Source organism: Acomys russatus, chromosome 30 (assembly GCF_903995435.1).
Source record: "Acomys russatus chromosome 30, mAcoRus1.1, whole genome shotgun sequence".
NCBI lineage: Eukaryota > Metazoa > Chordata > Mammalia > Rodentia > Muridae > Acomys > Acomys russatus.
The window spans coordinates 21,865,243-21,887,964 of NC_067166.1; the positions used below are offsets into that span (position 1 = coordinate 21,865,243).

At 42.6% G+C, this 22,722-nt stretch overlaps 1 long non-coding RNA gene and 1 pseudogene across 1 annotated transcript in view; one reads left to right on the forward strand and one right to left on the reverse strand.

Moving 5' to 3' along the window:
* LOC127212431 (uncharacterized) overlaps positions 1-22,722 on the forward strand; it is a 203,151-nt gene that overhangs the window by 119,996 nt on the left and 60,433 nt on the right. The window lies entirely within an intron of this gene.
* On the reverse strand, positions 10,153-10,615 carry LOC127212429 (40S ribosomal protein S14-like; annotated as a pseudogene).

Here is a 22,722-nt window from a genome sequence, read left to right on the forward strand (position 1 = left end):
TCTCTGGTTTATGATTGGAGGCGAGGGTAGTGTTGTTAGTGACACTAAAATATTTGACATTAGGACCACATTTTCTGAGTCAGACATTATCTCATATGCTCTGGTAGAGTGACCACCGTTTGAATATTTGAAATTGGAACTAATATAGGATATATGTTATATATAATCCCCTTAGATTTATATTCACCACTTTTCACAAATATAAAACCCAGTGTAAGAAATGTAAACAGGATACTTCAGTAATTATGAATATAGAGTGTAACCTGGATTTCCCGCATCCGAATTCTATCACTGCTCTTTGCTAGCAGGATAGCCTTGGCTACACTGTATATGCTTTTTGTGTGTCAATTCCTCCAACTATAAAACTGGCATAATAGTAGGTCTACCTCATGGAATGATCATGGAGACTGAGTTGATGTATGTGAAAGCACTTGGTAGACATTATATGCGTGTTAGCTAGTGATATCTTTCTATTTGATTCTGTATACATAGACTTATACATTGAAGCAGACATTATCATCAATAGTCACACAGATATATTCCATTTCATTATTCAATTAAAAAACCTACTTAGCCAACTTTCAACTTTCTTAAAATTTATTTATTTTTATTTTGTGTGTGTGTATGTGTGTGTGTGTTTTGCCTGTATCTATATCTCTGCATGTGTATACCTGGTGCCTTCAAACAGAAGGCATTGAGTTCCCTCAAGTTGGAGTTCTAGATGTGAGCTGCTGTGTGGGCACTGAGCCATCTCTCCAGTTCTGTTTTTCTTTTTTTTTTTAAACTGGGGTTTTGAACAATACTGTTAAAGCAGCATTTCACTGAATATGTGGTTCTTGTTTATAATCCCACCACTCAGGAGGCTGTGGCAGGGGGATTAAATTGGGTTTAAGAAAAGCCTGGGTACATAGTGAGTTCAAGGCCAATGTGGGATATATAGAGAAACCTTGTTTCAAAAAACAAACCCAAACCTAAACATTGGCATTCTCAACGATCATCCAGCAGCAACGCTATGGCAAGGGAGGCTTTATTTAAATGTTTATAATTTCACCTGTTCCTCTCACTCAGTAAATTAACTCAGACTTCTAGAATCAAAGGAAGAAAGGGACTAATGATCACATATTTGGAAGCTTTAGAAATGGTGTTACTTGATTCCTGGAACTTTGGGTTGGGGAATTTCTGAAGGTCCGGAGTGGAGAGGAAGAAAGCGAGGCTGTGCAAGATTCCTGCTCTGCCTGTTGAACTCTTGCTCTCAGGGTGAACAATGAACCCATCACTCTACAGTCTCTGTGTCTCCTACCCTTTCCTGAGGAAGTGTGCTGTCCGCTAGGTCTCAGTGATGGGAAATGGCAGACAAATGAGGAACTTATTTGCATTCTCCAGGCCCCAGGTAAATTATCTGAGGGCGAGTGAAATGCTCGTGTTTGTTAGAATTGGATCATTTGTTTCCAAATGGGAAAGAAGTTATTCTCTCACTGTGAAGTGTCTCTTGTGTTTCCCATAATGATTGCAAGTGTCTCCAGAGATGAGATGAGTCTACAGACCTAATTCACAACCAGTGCACATCCACAATGAAATTATGTGTCTTTAAAAATGGGTTTCCCCCTCGTGTAATTGTTCCGATGCAACTGCTATAAACTTTTGGCTTGAGATGTTAAATGGGTGAAAGGGAAGCCACGTCACACTCAATCAAATGTGTAAGACTGATTCGAGATGAATTTCGAATGAGGAGGCTTGCCAGTCAACTCATAATTAACACGGTGCTTGGAGTGAGCTGCTCTTGCTCTTATTTTATGTTTTCTTGCCAGAATTTCCCAGAAGGTTGTGACGGCACGTGCTAAGAATGGGAAATGGAGCCATGAAGATGAGGTCATGTCCAAGTGGGTAATAGGCAGTCACCATCGGCAGTCCAGCAGCATTTGCTTCCTATGCTAATGATAGCCCAAGGGCTGACAGAAGACCCATTAAAGTCTTTGTAGAATCCTGACTCAACGCCATCTGCTCCCAAGCAGTGCTGTATAAACGGGCAGTGCCGTATCATCTGGGATAAAGTTTTCTTCAGTGCATTCTGATTTGAGGTGCTCAAACAGGTTCAATCTGATTAAAAATTGGCTTACAGCTGCTTATTTCTTGAGACTCTCCTTCTTTTATGTACCCAATTAAATTTTCGTTTGCTAGTCTTCTGTTTCCCCCCTCCCCCCCACTGGAAAGGCGATGTAGTTTGGAGTGATGTTAGTTTGAACTATGGGATCACTATACAGTTTTTCTTCATTTTGAACCTAAGGAGGGTGTTCATTCATTCATTCATTCATTCATTCATTCATTCATTCTTGACTATGTCTTCAACAAATATTAAGCATCTGCTCATTCTCAGGATTGCATTGGGCTGAATAAGCCGGGTGAAAGGGTTCAATGATACCCAATCCCTATGTGGATAATCTAAATGGGGATAGTGGATAGCAATGAGCAAATTATATGTGTATATGGATGTATTTTTGGTTTTGATAAAACTGTGGAAGAAGTAAGTTCATTGGTTAGAGAGTTTTGGGGGTGTTGGGGGTTATGCGTGGAGTAATGAAGTCCCGTTTTAAGCGAGGTGGTTAGGAAAGCTACAGGCTAGGATGGTCAGGTCATTAACTGTCAATTCCTCAAGAGAGGCTTCATTTTGTGGCTCAATTCACTCATGGACTGATTCGCCTAACCTGATTTATGTCATCTGGACTACTTAGTTTTGGCTTTCATTTTGATTTCTTAATGGTATTTTGAGGGCTATTTGACAGCTTTTTTTTTTTTTCCTAGTCAGGCTTAATAGCCTGGGGGACAGGAAACAGGGGAAACTGAGAGGCGAGGAGAGGGTCCTGAGGACTGTGAGAAAAATATATCCACAAAGGTACATATTCTAAGAGGAAGAATTGTTAGGAATACATTTTTTATTGTTATTATCCTTCATAAGGAAAATGCATTCATACAAACTCTTCACATTTAGGGATATATGCAAGAAGACACCATTTATAAAGAATATATTCATAAAACAATATATTCATGAGGAGAATATATTCATGAGGACACGTTTAGTTTTTCTCTGCCCTGCTCCCTGCTGCCCAGCAGGAGGATGAGAGATAGAATTAGAGGCAGAGGAGGGAGAGATCGAGGTTCCAACAGAAAGAAAAACTCAGAGGTTTACATTTCTTTTCTAAAAATTTTATTTTTATCAATTTATTTCTTAATTGTTTTATTGTTTGATTTATGTATATACCCACATAATATATACATAATGTATCTTGATCAAACCCATCCCTCATTATCTTTCTTCTATTTCCCCTTACTGCTATTCCATCCCAATTTAATGTGTCCCTCTTCTGAACACACTGTGCCTACCCAGTGCTCCCAGTATGCGTGTGAGTGTAGGGCTACCCACTGGAGCATGAGTAGCTTCTCGGGGGCTACACCCCTAAAGAAAACAACACCTGCTTTTCTCAGGAGCTGTCAGTTTCCTATAGCGACTCCACTAGGGATGGGACTGTGTGACCTCCTTCCTAACCATGCTGGCATTTCGTATGGCTTGGTCTTCCACGGGTCTTGTGCATTCTGTCACAGCTGCTTTGAGCTTATGTGTGCAACTTCTCTGTCATGTCCAGAAAACATAATTTCACTGTAACCATCCACTATGTCTGTCACTCATAATCTTCCTTGTCATCTTGGTGCCTTGACCACGAGAGAAAATGATCTCATACAGATCACTTGGGGATGAGCACTCTGAAGTCTGCTACTCTCTTCACACTGACCAGTTGTGGGTCTCTGTGTTTGCTGCCATCTCCTACATGGAGAAACTTCTCTGATGGGGCTGAGAGGTGCACTGATCTATGTGTTTAAAGATAAATACATGGAAGGTGACTAAGTATTATATTCACGTCGCATGATAATAGTAGGAGTTCTCTCTTAGGCCATATGGCCTACTCAGCCATGGGTTCTTGGCCCTGTTAATGGTGCCAGGCATGACTTCCATTTGGTAGAGAGGCCTAAAATCCAAACATAAAGTTGTTGGCTGCTATCTTAGTTACTTTCTTTTGCTGTGAAGAGACACTATGACCAAGGCAACTTGTAGAAGAAAACATTTAACTTGAGGGCTCATAGTTCTGGAGGGTTAGGGTCTAGGGCCATCATGGCTGGCAACATAGCAGCAGAAAGGCATGGAGCTGGAGCAGTAGCTGAGAGTTTGCATCTGATCCACAAGTGTGAGGCAGATAGATAGATAGATAGATAGATAGATAGATAGGTAGATAGATAGAGGGAGATAACGGGAAACCCACCCCCAGTGGCAAATCTTCTCCAATAAGGCCACACCTCTTAACCTTTCCCAAGCAGTTCTACCAACTGGGGACCAAGTAGTTAAATATATGAGCCTATGGGGGCCATTCTCATCCAAGCCACCACAGTTACTCTCATAACATTTTGCCCCTTTTGCACCACTGGGCATATCTTGCCAGGCTGGCCATTATTGTAGCTTGAAAATGTCACAGCTTGGGAGGACTTGGTCACTTTACAGCACCGGTAGCAGGCATAGCTCCTTCCAGGGCTATGAAAGATAGCTAGGAGGGATGAAACTTCCAGGTCAGTACCAGCTTGATTTACATTTTTGACCCTTTTCTCAAAGGTTTAATTCTAGTATTCTGTATGTATCAAGACATATAGGGTGAAAGAGGGAAGGAGGAGGAAATGGGAAGATGCAAGTTAGGGGATAACAATTGGGATGTAATTTGAATACATTGTTTAATAAAAAAAGACATTCACCCATTTCTTTTGGATTTTCCAGTTTGGTGGAATAAAGGATTTAGAAATTTGTCCTTAAAATTCTCTGGATTTCATTGAGCTATCTTGTTGTAGCTCATTTTTCATCTCTAATTTTAGTAATTTGGGCCATCTCTCTTTTGGCTAGTGTGGCTAATGGTTTCTCAATCTTCTTAGGCTTTTCAAAGAGCCAGCTATTTCATTGGTTATTTTATTTCTACTTTGGTAATTCTTTTTTTTTTTTTTTTTTAAACTTTGGTAATTCTTCTCTGGTTTGGATTACTAGGTTGTTTTTTTGTCATCTACATTTTTTTTTGGGAGTTGTTGGTCTTTGTTCCTTCAAAGCTTTAAAGTAGATCACTAAGGCATTCATTTCAGTTCTCCCTGGTTTTTTGAAATAGGCATGTAGAGCTAAATTTTTTCTTCCCAGGACTGCTTTTTATTGCATTCCATAAATTCTAGCAAACTTTATTTTCATTCAATTCTAGGGCACTTGTAATTTTTCTTGTTGTTTCTTCAATGGAAGAGCAGCCAGTGCCCTAAACTGCTGGGCCGTCTTTCCAGCCCCCTACTTTTTTTTTAAGTTTCTTTGTGTGTGTGTGTGTGTGTGTGTGTGTGTGTGTGTGTATGTGTGTGTGTGTACCTTTGTGGGTGGGTGGTATGTATGCGGAGACCAGAGGCCAACTTTGGGAAATTTTTTTCTCAAGAACTATACACCTTGTCTTTTGAGATAGTGGCTCCTACTGGGCTAGAGATTACAATGTAGGGTAGGTTGTTTGGTCAGTGAACTTCAGGAATCTGCCTGGCTCTGTCTCCTAGCACTGGTGTTACAAGCACGTGCCCACACGCCACCACTCATAGCTTTTCTTTGTGTGGGTCTTTAAATTGAACTCAGGGCCTCATGGTTGCACAGAAAGCATTTTAATGACTGACCTAGCTCCCCAGTCACTGTTTAAACATTTTCAAAGTGGTGTTATGAAAATAAAATAAAAACTGACTAAAACTAGAAAGTTAAAGGACATGACATTATGTAAATTGGTCATTTGGGGAATGGCTCATTAAAGAAATTGGCTATTTGGGCAGTTTGTCATTTGAAGGAATTACAGAATGACTAATTTGTCATTTGAACTGGGGTGATTTGGAGAGTGAATGGGGCATTAATAACGATGCTGGACCATAGAAAGGACCATAGAAATAAGCCAGCCAGAACTGTCTGAGATGTGAGTTCAGCTGCTCTCCAGCCTCTGGTGCCTGGGCCTTGGGGAGACACTGTGTATACACCTCAGGAAGCCGTCTGGATCTACCCACTCTAGCAATGTGGCTGCTCAGTTGACCTTGAGAGAGGGAACATGTGGGCTCTCATTGTGAACACCATCTTTCGCCTAAAAGCACCAAAGCCGGAGGGCACTAGGCTGAGGTCTAAGGAAGCTAAGGCTTCTTGGATCACGTTCATGGCAAGTATTAACTTCCTGTGGGAGATTTCCAGTTCTCGATCTCAAGATGAAGCTCTGGGTTCAGCTTTCCCGACCTAAGGTTGAACAGGCACTTCAAACCCAGCAACACATGCCCAAGTTGAACTGCAGGGAAAGTGTGTAGAGAGGCACAAGTTCAGGGATGTGGTTCCCATTGATTTACATGTTTAATGACCTGAGAAGACTTTCTCCTTCCCCCTTCTCACTTAAAACCCACCTGCCATATGAATTGCTGCCCAAATCTCATCCTCCTAGACCATCACCTTTGAGGTAGCCATGTTTCTCTGTCCTTTATCTAAATCCAGTGAGAACTGTTGATGATCATTTAGAGCTGTGATCGGTGCCATACAGTTTGGAATTGTATAGTCTTCTAAATGTTTTACAATATTTTTTTAAATCTCCAAACACATTGCTGAGCAGGTAACAAGGGCCCGTTTGACCATTCAGTCATTGGAAGGGCCTGTTCTGAAGGCCTATTGTGAACCTGGCGCCATACTAGGTTCTGAAATACAGGAATGAATGAAACAGAGGTCTTGTTGTCCAGGCAGTGCATTTTAATGACGAAGTTGGCCTATGAGCAAATAAATACATATATAATATTATAAATATTGCTAAATGCCATAACAATCAATTAGTTCAAATGACCTTGTCTCATCTTGAGCTAATTGTTAGTATCATCTCGGTCTATCTTCCACCAAGTCTGTGTTTGCACATTAGTTTTTCCGTAAGTAGGACTTCAGAGAGCCTTAGGACATACAATTTAACTCATGGAGGTAGAGTGGTCTCTGTTGGAGAGGGACAGGGATATTTGGATATCTATGGGGTAAGCTCCAAGCAGCATATGCAAAGGCCTTAAGGGGAGGCTCTGTCACTAAGTGACAATGTCCACCTGCAGACATCCACAAAGGATGACAGCAGATGAGGTAGAAGCGGAGTCTAAGGGTCAGATCACCGAAGCATTGATTTAGGAAGGCTTGGAGCACCAGACTGATACAGTACTTTGATGTGTGTGTTTACGATTTACTTTATTTTAAGTCGTGTATGTGTGGCTGTGTATGAATATGTGCATGTGAGTGCAGGTGTCTGCAGAGCTTATCAGATCTCCTGGAGCTGGAATTATAAAAGTTGTGGGCTGTCTGATGTAGGTGCAGGGAACTAAACTTGGGTCCTGTACAAGAGTGGTAATCAGTCTTAACCCCTGAATGACCTCTCCAGCTTCTTTCATGTATAAACAGCAAGGGCCACTATCGCTGGGGCATAGAGAAAAGGCTATTGGGAGAAAAGAATGTGAGCCAGGAGATCGACAGATGCTTATTTCAGTGATCTGGGCAAGACATAAGGACTCTGCAAATACGTGTACATTTTTGTAGCCTGGTGGATATTTTGAATTGAAGTCTTTTAAGAAAAGAGAAAAGGAAAGAGAATTTGGCAAAGGCCCGCGGTTAACTTTTCTGAAACCTGTTCTGTAAGATTGGAAAATACCAATCATGTAGCCTAGGCCTACAAGCCCTTTTAAAGGCTACTGTTTGGGAAAGATAGTGTTTGCTGTCTACTATCTGTGGGTTCTGAGAACATAGCAATGTTAATGGCTCTTGTCATGAGTGATGCTGGGTTCTCTCCTGAAGGACAGCGTCCCAGTTTTGTTCTAGACCCAAGCATTTCTATTCCCTGTGGGAACACACATGAACCAGTTCTCTGGAACTTGGTCCCAGGTTCTGTGAAACCATCATTGAAAGTGTTCAGAGTCTCCATGTGTGGCAGGAGTACCTGTTCTCTGTATCCTGGACCTGCCCTGGGCATTCAAGTTTGCTTTGATTCCGAGGTTGTCACAGTTGCTTTCTTTTGCTGGTAGTCAAGGTGCTATAAAAACCCCTCGGATATTTACACAGGCTCAGGATTTAGGGGACCCTGGCACTGCCATGGCATTCCTGCCCGCTGTTGCTTCGGTTTGCCTGTGGATTGCAGAGAAAGTTCTCTGGCATGTGAAATAGTCATAAGCTCTGTGAGAGGAGTTGCAGTTCTTTCCACACAGGGCCAAAGACTGAGTTTCTTTCTTCCTCTGACATATAACAATTATATATATTTATGGAATATGTGTGATGCTTTAATATATATTAACAAATATCCATACACATATATTTTTTTTTCTCAGCAGTTAGGAGTCAGGCTGTTGTAATAAAGCCAACTGACATCTTATTAGCCAAGGACTAACAGCCACTAAAGCACATTATTAAATATCACTGAGCAAATGAATCAATGAATAATGAATGAGGCATCTAGAGTGCTGAGTTCCAGTCCTTGCTTTATCATTAAGTACTTATAAGAGCCTGAGTAAAATGTCCGGGTGTTCATTTCCCTACCTGTCAAATGGCCTTACTATTACCTGCCTTCTAGGTTTGTTTGCTTGTTCTGTTCTGGTCTATTTTGTTTTGGGACAAGGTCTCAGGTGCCACAAGCCAGCCTCCAGCTTACTATGTGGCTGAAGGTGACCTTGAAGTTCTGTTCTTGCTTCGTCCTTCTAAGCGTTGGGATATCGTAAGTGGGCTGCCATGCCCTATTTTATGGGAGGCTGGGGTTTGAACCCAATGCCTCACTCATGGCAGGCAAACATTGTGCCAGCTGAGCTTTATGCCAAGCCTTTGCCTTGTAGTTCTCATAGGGTTCTGAGTAGATTCTGCACAGACATATTTAAAGGGACATGGTGAGGTATGGAAATACATTGACATCTCAGATGATTGAGCAAAGATTCGAGCAAGGGATAGATTTACACCGAGGACAGTCTATACCCCAAGTGAAGGGAAGTCTAAAGATAATCCAGGCTGACACGGAGCCACCAGTCACATTCCACACGTGAAGCTTGGGAATGAGACCGACCTGCAGTAAGATCAAAAGACACATGAGAAACAACAGGAAGCCGAGGGTGCAGACGCCAGCGCTAAATCAAAGCCCACGGCACAGACAGGCCTGGCTCTGGCAGCTTTGCAGGCCTCGCTCATCAGATCATCAAAGGCCCTTTCCTGGCCATTAAAACAAGAGAACCCTCCAATCAAAGAATGCCTCTGGCCTCTCCCTACTGTTGATCACCTGGTTCTGAGCATCCTACTTCCTTGTTGCTGTGATTTTTTTTTTTTAAAGCAATTTAAGGAAGAAAGGGCTTATTTTGGTTTATAGTTTGGCTTATAGTCCCATCCTCATGGAGAGAAAGACACTATGATGACACCAGGCAGGGAAGTTATGGTAACGGGAGCAGAAAGCTGACTGGTCACATTACATCCAAACTCATGAAGCTGAGTGTGAGCAGCATGTGGGGCTGGGCTAGGAAGCCTCCAAGGCCCACTTTCAGGTGAGCCACTTTCTTCATCAAGGCTCCACCCCCTAAAGAGTCTCCAACCTTTCCAATAGCACCACCAGCAGGGGACCATGTGTCCAAACGTTGGAGCCTAGGAGGAACAGTTCACATTCAATCCACTATCGTAGGTGATTTACAATGACCCGAAGTTTATTTAACCCAAGTCCAAGAGCGCAGGACTGACATTTGCTCAGCATCTAGAGAGGGCCTTCCTGCTGTGCCATGTCATAGTGGAGGACAGTATAAATGTGGGACAAGACCACCAGAGAGAGTACACTTTTATAATAAATACACTGTCATTGTAATATAACTCATTAACCATAAATGCATTAACCTAGGGACCCACCAATGGTTCAGATCTTAAATACCACCGACATAGAACTTTGGGGAGTAAATTTCTAACACAGGAAATTTGCGGGACATATTCAAATCTTAGCACCTCTGGTTGCCTGAGGCTGTTTCTCATATATGCACGCTGGTACTTTTTTTTTTTTTTTTTTTTTAGCTTATACAAAATCATTTATGAACAGAAAATAACTTGAGAAGTCCTGTTCACAGACGCTGACCACAACGACCTCCCTTCCTTCGAGTGCTGTCAGAGGGAATGGGAGTGACATCCTCAATCCGCCCGATCTTCATCCCTGAGCGCGCAAGAGCTCTGAGGGCTGACTGGGCTCCAGGTCCAGGAGTCTTGGTCCTGTTTCCTCCTGTGGCCCGGAGTTTGATGTGTAGGGCAGTGATGCCCAGCCCCTTGCACCTCCGGGCCACATCCTGGGCAGCCAACATGGCTGCATATGGAGAGGACTCATCTCTGTCAGCCTTTACCTTCATTCCACCAGTCACTCGGCAGATGGCTTCCTTGACAGAAAGATCAGTAACATGGACAAAGGTATCGTTGAAGGATGCAAAGATGTGACAGAACCAATACATTCTCTCCTTCAGCCACTTGGGGTCCAAGGCTGATGACTTATTCTTCCTTCTTTTCCTTCCCCTTGCGAGGCGCCATTTCTGACCGTAGCCGTCAGACTCCTACCGCTGGTACATTTTTTTTTTTTGAAGAGATTTATTTATTATGTTTACAGTGTTCACAGTGTTCTGCCTGCATGCCTGCCTGCAGGCCAGAAGAGGGCACCAGATCTCATGACAGATGGTTGTGAGCCACCATGTGGTTTCTGGGAATTGAACTCAGGACTTTTGGAAAAGCAGGCAGTGTTCTTAACCTCTGAGCCATCTCTCCAGTCCCCCCCCCCCTTTTTTTAAGAAAGTGTGTGTGTGTGTGTGTGTGTGTGTGTGTGTGTGTGTGTGGTACAGTGTGTGTATGTGTGTAAGCTAGAGGAAAAATTGTAGAAATCTTCCATTTCTTTCTTTCTATCATGTTGGCAACAGAGATCAAAGTCAGGTCATCCATATTGGTGGTAAGTGCCTTTACCTACCAAGCTGGCCCTGGTACTTCTTTTTTTGAGCTTTGGAGCCATTTTCATTGTAATATAATTCAGCTTATTTTGCTTTATAACACACAGGCTCTGATGGGAGCGGCACGTGCGGATTTGTGAAATTGAAAACATCAGACATGTGCAGGATGAGCCTTAGAAAGAATTAGTGATGCACCAGGAACTGTTTGCCAATTTCTGTAGTGTAAATATTCCCATCATAGCCATCTTCAATCTACTAGTGATTTAGAAAGATTCTTGAAAAATTTATCATTATTTAACTATCGGCTCTTGTGAGCTGGTGTGAGCAGTACATACTATGGAAGTGGCTGAAATGGAGAGAGACAGACTGGGGATGGGAAGATTTCCTGCCTGATTGATTAATTTGTATTCTTTCTCATTTTACTTTTATTTTTATCTATTTATATTTTCATACTTTATTTTAAGTTGCCCATGTTCCAGTAAATAACCTGTGCTCACAAAAAAGCAGCCCTAGTCAAACCCAGTGAGTCACAAAGGCCATAGCAAAACAAAGACACAGACGCAGGAAAGGGACTTGTTGGGAAGAGGCTCAGTGGGAGGGCGGCAGGGAGAAGAGAGCGAAGGATAATGGGCGAAGATCATCTGAGCACACATGGACCCATCAAAGAGAAAAAAGAAAACATCTAGGGCACGAAACAGTGTTACATAACTAATTGACAAATAGAACAGATGATAAACGGCTGACACAGAGGCGGGGATGGTCATAACAGAGTGGGATGTCTGGCTGGGTCCCCTCTGGTTGAGGTTGTGAAGGTTGACTGTGATAGATATGGCAAAAAACCTTCTTCTTCCTCTTTCTCCTCTTCTTCCTCATGCTCCTTTCCCTTTTCTTCTTCCTCTTCTTGCCCCTCCTCCTCATCATCGTTGACGTCCACTTCCTCTTCCTCCTCTTCCTCTTCTCCATATTCTCCCTCTCCTTCCTCTCTTTCTTTCTCCCCTTCCTCCTCTTCCTCTACTGCCATGCTGCTTGGTTTCAGTGACAGTGATTAACTTTGGCTTTTCAAATCTCAGCGACTCATAGAGGGGATCTAGCTTAATCATCGAAAGAAGAGAGTGGTGTTTTGGGGGAGCTGTGGTTGCAATAGCTTTGTTCTTTAGCCTCTCCAGTGTCTTAACCTCCAACCTCCTCCACAATTCTCTGCCCGTGTAGTTTGGACCAGGCTGAACCTGTCTCCAGGAAGCAGGGATGGTTTGTATTTGAGGCTTAGATAATTGGATTATGACCGCAGACAGAGATCAGTGAGGCAAGATCCATTTAGCCAGTTTAACTGGATGCCTCTGAGACTAGTTCAGTCATGGTGTTTTAGGGCAGGAGCTGCAGGTGCCTAGATAAAAAGAGTCCACTGGAAACTTGAAGTTTGGAGATTAGGGCGATTCCTGGTGATGTCACTTCAATGCTTGCATCATACCATGCCTGAAGCTAGTCTGTTACAAAACGCCTTTTACAATAATATTTAAAACAGTGCTGGAAGCAACAGGGAAAGCCAATAGGGAGTTGCTGGTGACTTGTAGTACATCCCATTTGGTGGATTAAAATATAGCCATTAAAGAGGATGTTATAAAATTATAAGTGTGGAGATATATATATATATATATATATATATATATATATATATATATATATGTCTATATAAAAGTAGTCATAATAATGATGATGAAATACAAGCTGAGCTTATTTTTATTACAGTAGTTTGTGTGGCAATATAAATAAAAATCTAGGAGGCCAAAAGTAAAAATGCAATGATTAACTCTAAACGATAGGATTCCTTTTTCCTTTCTGTCTCTCTTAGCTGTATTTTCTGATTTTACTAAATAGGTATAACTTAGGAGATATAATTTATTAGCCAGGCTTCTCTGGAGGATCAGACTGAGAATATGCATGTGTGTATATTATTATGTATTGGTCATAAATATATACCGAAGGGGGCTTGGTTGGCTGGATAGGGGCTAAAGAGTCTGACGGTGGCTATGCACATGTTGGAGAAGCTGAGAACCTGGCAACTGCCCAGTTTACAAAGGGGGATGTCTCAGCTGCCCCAGTCTGGTGCTGAAGGCCTGACCTCCCCAGAGAGCTGCTGGTGTTGAGACCATGTTACAAAGTCACAGAGGCTGGAGTCTCGTGTGAATGGAAGACGGAGACAACAGCAATAGTTATGCTCATGCAGAAAGAAGTGCAGGTAGGCAGCTGCACACTTTCCCACTGATCTTCTTTATGTCTGGGGAGTCCACTGGAAGATGTCTCCCCCATGAGAGTAGGTCTTCCTCTTTCTGTTAACCCCTTCTGGAAATGTCCTCATAGAAGTACTCAGAGATGTATCTCCTAGACCACTGGTTCTCAGCCTTCTTAATGCTGTGACCCTTCAATACAGTTCCTCATGCTGTGGTGACTCCTAACCACAAAATTATTGTCATTGCTACTTCATAACTGTAATTTTGCTACTTTTATGAACTGTAAATGTAAATATCTGTGTTTTCAGATGGTCTTAGGGGACCCCGTAAAAGGGTCATTTCACCCGCAGCTTGAGAACCACTGTCCTAAATCATTGTAAATCTTTTCAAGTTAATTACCAAGACCTACTACCATTGTGGCTTTCCCTTGTTCCTGGGGTCGCTGGCTACTGGTCCTCAAGAACAAAGGAGCAGAAGGGAGGAACTGGGGATTTGGTGGCCGGTGAGCGCTGACAGAAATGACCTTCCAGGATCAGCTTCAGGGAGGCAGATCAGCTTTATTCGGGGTGAAGAAGAACTTTGGGGAGTGGGTAAGGATATCCTGTTTGGTCAAAAATCACTAGCTGGAGGACTGAGGTCCTGAGATGGCCTCATTTACATGGAGAGGCTTTCCCAGAATCCCAGGTGTTTGCTGAATGGGGGAGTTGGAGCTGGACCTGGACCTGGACCTGTCATTTCCCTAAGGACCACATGACATTTGTCAGGTAGATGGTGTGGGGATCCTGGGATCCCCAGCAGAGAAGAGGAAGCCTCACTGACAAAGGGAGCCCTCCACTGTATGCTGAGCTCTGAGCTTTCCAGTCATGGCAGACTACAACCTTAGCAGCAGGGTTTCTCCAACACACCATCACAAAACAAGAGTTAATTGAACATACAAAAATAATTGAAACCAAAGGGGGGGGGGGGAAGCTATCCTGAAAGCAATCTCAATTCTCCTGCCTGTTTTTCTCCAGTTAGAAGCTTGCTTGTGTGGCTCCAAGGCCACCATCTGGGCTGACACATTTCTCTGGAGTTCAGGGGAGGCCTGATCATTCTTCCACATCTGTGAGAATGCTAATTGTGGGAGTCAGGTGGGTGGTAGAATCAGCTCTGCCGAGACACTGCCAGGACTACTGCTTGTTTACAGTGGCTGTGGCTGAGCCCAAGCAGCAGGGGCCTGGAGTGGAGTGTTTGCCTCTGGGTGCTGGTCTGTGCTCCTTAGGGGAGGGGCCACACTGGGTTTTTCAAGGCTATAAGGAGACCAGATTCTCAATTGTGATGTTGAATGACCATTATAAACCTAAGTGGGGGATCCTTTCTTAGGAAGACTCAGAATCCACCTTTTCTCCCATGCTTGTAAGACAAATTTCTGGTGCTTTCTTGGGCTTGGAAAGAAGGGGTCTGACTGACTCATATCAAGGAGGAAGAGAGAAAGCAGACTTGGAGAAAAAGGGATGCATAGCATCAAGGGTGTGATGCAGGAATTGAATCCCCATGTGCCTTCCCCAGTGCCGCATTATTTTGCAACTCACTACACTGAGCATGTTCTAACAACATTCTAGAGGGTGCACTCCACATGGGGATTTGTGGGGATGTTTGTCCTGTGCTGCCCAGGGTGGATGTCAGTAAGTCAGGAGGGAGCTGTGTCAGGCAAGAAGGTTCTCAGTTCTCTGCACCCCACTCTGTGCATTTGCTGAGAGAGAGAGAGAGCCCAATATCTGGGAAAAACTGGAGTGCCCCACACATAGCAGCAGTAAAGGGTCCTCAGCTTTTGTTTCCTTCTGGGACGGAGGGTCATCTTACGTTGTATCTTGAGGCCCTCAGGCGTAATGCCACAACCTTCCTGATCATTTCTAATATTTAGAAGAGGTATAGGACCTGACCCATTTCATCTGGTTCATCTTCGGTGAGGTCCTCAGGGTGGTGAAATTCATAAAGTCACAGTAGGATGGTCGTCAGGACCTGGGGGAGAAAGGAGGGATGGAGACTTACAGCGCTCCAATTTTGCAAGATGAACATTATGTACACATAGAAAAATGTCATTATGAAGCTCATTATTATTTCTAGAAATTAAAAGCTAATGAAAACATTAAAAAAATAATCAAAAAGTGAAAAGAGCTCAGGACTCAAGGGCATTTTTCCAGCTCTTAGCTGCTCACCCGTATTCAGGTGGAAGGAATACTGTACTGCACTTCTGCGACAATCCTCAGCTCTGTGACCTGGCCCTGTTCCCTGCATGTGTAGTAGATTTGTTTGCCTGGCTACATTTCTCTCTGTTTGTTGTTAAGATCCCAGGACCTATGCATGCCTACCACATATCAGGTCTTCAGCACATGTATGCCAATTGACTGAGGGTTGGTAACTTTGTGTGGATCCACGTTAGAGGAATTCAGAGTGGCTAAGGTCACAGCACAGAAACGAGTGGGAAAACAGTGCCAACCTACCACAGTCTCCCAAGCCCACATAATTAGACACTGCCGTCAGAAAATATGGTTGTGTGACATGCTTCCTTTTGAATAAGAGAATTGAATTAGCTATTTGCAAGTGTTTGTCCTGAAACATAGCTGGCAAGGGATGGGGATGGCTTTTTGTTAGGAACCACTGTTAACTGCTGCCTAGATGTGTTTCCTTTTTGGGCTGTAGGGTGCTCTTTCTGTCACCCCATTTTTATTCAGTGACATTCCACGGCTGCTTCCCGCCTTCATCTTCCATTAAAAAATACTTTATAAACTCCTTTCTTTCCTTCACCCCCTTCGATCCCCATTGTCCACTTGTCTTTTGTACATTCTAATGCTTTGTAAATTGCAGCAATCACAGGTAATCCACAGAATTCGACCTTATTAGCAGCCCAGCCAGGGGCTAATCAGAGCCTCCATTTGTCAGATAAGAGTTACAGCCCCGAGGAGTGGCTGAGCCATCTCCTCCACCTTCCTTTTCCCTCTGTGTTGTTTGCTCAGTCTGAACTCATTTGGGTTTTGTTCAACTTTTTGGATCTTCCCCTTTGCAGTGATAGGCAGCATCCATGTACGTTGGCTTAGACTGTGTTGTCTGGCATCACCGTCCCTTTAATTAATTATCTGGTCAGTTCCATCAAACACATTAAGGTTTTTTTTTTCTCTTTCCTTCTTGGATGACATTGAGCTGTGCGATCGATTTGATTAATGAGTTCAGCCTTAACAGCCGTCAGTGTTGACCTGCCTGCTTTCTCCCTCAAGGAAGTTTACTGTGTCTCCTAGTCATCCTTCCTTCCTCTTTTGTTCAAGTCGTTGAGGTCGCTTTGCCTCATGAAGTCACATGCGTTTCTTTAATTTTGCCACAGATTATATTCTGGACTCCTTTGCTTGCAGGGACAAATAAGAATTTTTCTTGTTCTTAGTCCTCTAGCAGAATTGACTGGGGCAACGAAACAAAACAAAGTAAAAAACAAAAAACAAAAAAAACCCAAAAAAACAAAACAAAACAAAAAAACCAAACCAGCCAACAATAGCAATAACAACATAATGCTACACGTGTCTTTATGTCTCATTTATATAGTTTCATAAACACAGTTCTTACCCTTGAGTGACAGCTGTTTTGAATAATCAAATTAAGGTATGTAGTCCAGTTAGCTTTACATAACTAACTGCTAGTAAACGTTTTCTTCTGTTAAAAATTGGGAGTGATTAATTAAGTAATAAATATTTCTGCTTTTTGCTGTAGCCCTGTCCTGCTTTGGCCCTTAAGTTAGCTACTAGTGATTACAAGTCACAACACAGTGTTGCTAGAATTCTAAGTCTGGAAATGGTGGAGATTTCCGTATGAACGCCTGTCAGTGGTAATGGAACCCGGAACAATTTCCCGACTTTACTTCTTACACCTTCCTGTCTCCAAGTCAAGACATAGAGCCACACAAAACAGCACACCCTGCACATGTGCTCCTGGCAATTTTGAACATTTCTTCAATAGGACTATACCACATATGCTGTGACACACACACACACACACACACACACACACACACACACACACACACACACTCATATATACCACATACATGTATATGCATATCTCTATCTATCTATCTATCTATCTATCTACCTATCATCTATCTATCATCTATCTGTCTGTCTATCTATCTATCTATCTATCTATCTATCTATCTATCTATCACTGGTCATTAAGTTTTAATAGATGATTTTTTTAAAGCAGGGGTAGAACATACAAACATTCAGACCATAAAATTATTGTTTTGAGTAATTAGATGTGAGTAGAAGAAGCATTTCCCCCTTGCCTTTGTGTTAAATGAGAATTTTCTCAAATATACACAGTATAGCTTAGTAATTAGAGCATATAAAATATTGACTTTTTTTTAAAATTAATTTATTCTTGTTACATCTCAATGTTTATCCCATCCCTTGTATCCTCCCATTCCTCCCCCCCCTCCCATTTTCCCGTTATTCCCCTCCCCTATGACTGTTCCTGAGGGGATTACCTCCCCCTGTATATTCTCATAGGGTATCAAGTCTCTTCTTGGCTACCTGCTGTCCTTCCTCTGAGTGCCACCAGGTCTCCCCCTCCAGGGGACATGGTCAAATGTGAGGCACCAGAGTACGTGAGAAAGTCCTATCCCACTCTCCACTCAACTGTGGAGAATATTCTGACCATTGGCTAGATCTGGGAAGGGGTTTAAAGTTTACCTCCTGTATTGTCCTTGGCTGGTGCCTTAGTTTGAGCGGGACCCCTGGGCCCAAATCTGCCTATCATATTGTTCAACTTGTAGATTTTTTTTTTTTTTTAAAGACAGAGTTTCTCTGTGAAGCTCTAGCTGATCTGAAACTTTCTTTGTGGACCAGGCTGGCCTCAAAATCAGAGATCCACCTGCCTCTGCCTCCCGAGTGCTGAGATTAAAGACCTTTGCCAACATGCCTGGCTAAAATAGTGACTTTTTGTTAATGACACAGGCCATCCATTGAAAAACACTGGTGGGGTGTGCAAGCCTGCAGGTGTGCACTTGTGGAGCTGAGTTTAATTTTCTCAGACTTCTTGGTTATAAGCCACAGACATGGGATCTGCATTAATTAAGGACAGAGGGGCTTGTATACATGTATAGAAGGCTGAAGGCACCCAGTCTTGAGGGTAATATTCCAGAAATAAAGCTCAAATACTGGCCTCAGGCCTGGACTTGGACTGCAACATCACTGCTGTAGTCGCTGAGGACTGAGTAAGACTTAGGTAGTTGTTTCGTTTGTTTTTGTGAGTCTACAGGTTGAACCAGAGACTTCACGTGCTGGGAAAACCATCTACCCCTGAGCTACCACTCCAGTTCAAGGCATTATAGTTTTATTTAAAAATTGATTTCTCCCAGCTGTGCTAAAATATAACCAACTTTCTTAGTTAGGGTTTCTATTGCTGTGAAGAGACCCAATGACCATGGCAACTCTTATAAAGGAAGACATTTAAGTGGGGTGGGCTTACAGTGTTAGAGGTTTAGTCCAGTGTCATCATGGGGGTGTCCAGGCAGACATGGTGCTGGAGAAGAAGCTGAGAGTTCTACGTTTTGATCTGCAGGCAGCAGAAGGAAACTGTGTGCCACCCTAGGCCTATCTTGAGCATATATGAGACCTCAAAGCCTGCCTCCACAGTGACACACTTCCTCCAACAAGGCCACACCTCCTAACAGTGCTACTCCCTATGGACCAAGCATTTAAACACGTGAGTCCCTATGGGGCCATTCCTGTTCAAACCACTACGTTGGCTAATAAAAGTTGTTATTTATCTATTACATAAATATGATTTGATATGTGTACGTGTTATAAATAATTAAACCAAATGAATTAACATACAAGTCCCCTCACAAACAACACCTCAGATTTTCATCCACGTTCACCCTGCTGAATAATAGACTTGGAACTTTCCCACTAAGTGTGACTGAGCGCTGTTCACTTTTACCAACACCTCCATGATCCTCCATGACACAATCTCCTAACCCAACACCTAGCCCATGACAGCTAGCACTGTGCTTGCCATCAGCTCTTGCAGTATTTACCTTCAGTGCCCAATGTGTTTCACTTGGCAGAATGTCTTCTATCTTTATCAGTGCTGTTGCACATGACAAGATGTCCTCCTTTTCAGACGTTGAATGGTATTTCAAATTTGTGCCTATGTATGCATGTATCTGTTTATATCTGTATGTGTATGTCTATGTAATATTTTACTCATTCATCCATGAATGCACACTTGGCTTGCTTCTGTATCTTGACTGCTGGCAATAGTGAATAGGTGGATTATGAACATGGGATGCAGTTATTTCTTCAAAATACTGGTTTAAATTTCTTTGGATATATTCAGGATTGCAATTGATCATATGGTCACTGTATTTTTAACTTTGAAGACTCTCTGTGCTATTTTCCATTATAGGTGTACTAACTCATGTTCCTACTAACAGTGTGCATGTCTCTTTTCTCTTTATGCTTGCCAATACGTGTTATCATTGACTTTTCTAATAATGTCATTCTAAAAAATGTCAGGTGATATATCATGGTTTTGATTTTTCATTTTGGTGATTGGCTGAACATATTCCATCCCCTTTGGCTATTAGAATGTCCTTTTTGTATATTTATCTGTGATGTCCTTTGTCCATTCTTGATTGGGTTTGTTTGGATATTAATTTCTTAAGTGGTATCTGGTTTATGAATATTTACAGTGATATGCAGTTTCAAACTTCAGCACCACAAGCTTTGCCTTGTAGCTCCTGCTCCTGCCTTTATCACAAGGGAGGGAGAATAGAGAAGAGAGGTATAAGTACATAGACAACGAAGTGAAGAAAGTGATTTCAGTGGGAGAGAGTGTTCTATATTAAGTCTAGTGTGATTTTCTGCCTGGTGAAACTTATGCTTCACAGATGTGCCCTTGTGATGAAGGACTGTCATTCTCAGTTCCCATAGCAGGGAAACTGTCATATCTCTCTTCCAAGAGTTAAAGGGTTCAAAGTGTACTGGTTGGGAACAGCAAAGTGAATCTCATGTGTCTACTTTAGGTTAGATACTGTGTTAGGGTCCTCAGGAGGAACAGACGGATAGATTCATATATGGCAAAAGGGCTGTTTGATTGACTCCCATGGTGCCGTATGGGTGGTTCAGCAATGGCTGACTTTACACTGGAGAGACACAGAGTCTGGTTGCTGCTCAGTCCATGAGGATGGATGCCTCAGAAGTGCCAGTCTAGGGCTGAGGGCCTGAAAATTCTTGAGAAGCACTTGGTCTTTGTTGCAAATTGAAGAAGATGGATTCTGATGTGAACAAATGATAGGGCCATCATCATCATCATCATCACCACCACCACCATCAACATCACCATTGTTGTCATCATCAATGGTAGTGGTAGCAACAGAGTTACTAGCAAGATGCAAAGGCAAGCAACTAAAAATCAAAAGCTTTCTTCCTCAGACCTCTTTATATATGTGCCTCCAATACAAGATGCTGCCTACTTTGGGGAAGGACCTTCTCCCCCAGTTAATCCTTCCAGAACAATCCCTTTCACACATACCCAGAGACATGTCTCTTGGTTAAGTTCAGATCCAGTCAAGTGGACAACCAAGGGTAATTACCGCAAATGTATAATATTCTATGGCAAATGCTAGCATTTACTTTTCGGGGGTGGGGTACATGTTCTGAAATGAGATAAAAAGGTAGAGTGTGTGGGTCAGTGAGATGGTTCAGCCACTAAAGATGCTTGCTGTGTGAGCCTGGAGACCCGAGTTCAATCCCTAGCACCCCTGCAAAAATGGAAGGGACCGTTCAACCAGTTCCACACAGTGATCCTCTGACCTTCATATGCACAGCACAGCATGTGTGCTATCCCATAAACACATCATGTGCCTTCCAATGCACTAGAGAGGAAGTGGAGTCACCTGTGCAACTGCCAGATGCAAAATAGAGTTTTGTTCCTAAAAATATGACTCTGAGTAGGAACTAACAACTCCTCAGGTGCTTGTTTACAATAAAATCTTTCAATATTATTATTATTGTTGTAATTTGTATTTTTTTTTGGCACAGTTAAAATGTTTTCTTGTTTTAGAACCCAGAGCTACTTGCTTTAGGTCTATGGGGTTTATTAATCATTATTATTTTTGTTGGTGCTGTAGAATATAAAGATATTTTACCCTAGATAAGGTGTTTTTTTCCCCTCAGACTCTGACATCCATTTTTGAATTTTCTTAAGCGTTAGATAGTTGTGGGATTTAGAATTCTGGGTATGGGTTAATTTTGGCTTGTTATCTAGTTACTAAGAAGTTGGGATAGCACTGAGTATACAAATCTGGAAAAATTACATTTCTCTGTTTCATTTTTTAAATCAATGGTTGTATTCTTTTCTGATTGAAAAGACGACTACAGGACAGGGGCAGAATGAAAGAGGAGCCAGAGTTTCCTGGCTGTGAGGCTCTGGTCTTCCCTCCCCTCTCCTTCCCTCCCCCTCCCCTTCTGTCCCCTCCCTTCCCCCTCCCTTTCCCCTCCCCTTCCTCTACCTCTTCCTTCCCTTCCTTTCCTTCTTTTCTTTCTTTTGTGGGCTACTTCTTTTTTCCTATTTATTTATTTATTTGCTTTATAGCCTCCCTCCTCTCCTCCCAGTCCCACCCTCACATTACCCTCCCCCTCCTCCTCCTTAGAGAAGGAGAGGCCCTCCAAGGGGTACTAACCCATCCTGGCACCTGAAGTCACAGCAGGACTAAGTACATCCTTTCCTACTGAGGCCAGCCAAGCCAGCTTAGCTAGCAGAAAGTTATCCAAAGGCAAACAAAAGGCTCAGAGACAGCCCCTACTCCCATTATTAGGGGACCCACATGATAACCAAACTGCACATCTGCTACACATGTGTAGGGAGTCTAGGTCCAGCCCATGCATGTACATCCTTTTGTGGTTCCTTGACCCCTCTGGCTCCCTTAATCCTTCCTCCCATTCTAGCATAAACCTTCCTGAATTCATCTGGCCTTCCTTTTTATCTCCCAAACCATCATCTAGATATGAGTTCCCTAAATTCTTGACTTCCAGTCTACATTTATTATTCCTCCTTGAAACTGGCTATTTTTTATGATTCTTAAAAGCATTGCAGTAGACACTGATAGGAAAGATAAGGGGGCTTAAAAACATCTAAGATTAAAATGCTATATGCCAACTTGTGCAAAGTGGTTGTCTTTTTTGATCTCTGATGTTTTTCTGTGCAGGGTGGGAACAGTAATGCTTGTTTAGTCTTTGGAGATTAAACGAGATAGAAATGTAAATATATAAAGTAGCCTGTGAACGAACGCCGGGCCTGTTCTTCCACAGCTTTTTTATTTATTTTTTTTTATGTTCGTCATCCCTGTCTCCTTGTGATGAGTTCAGCATCTTTGTTACGGTGATGCTGAGAGAGAGGATGTCGTCAATCCAGAGCTTGACAGCCTTTCACTCCTGTGTAA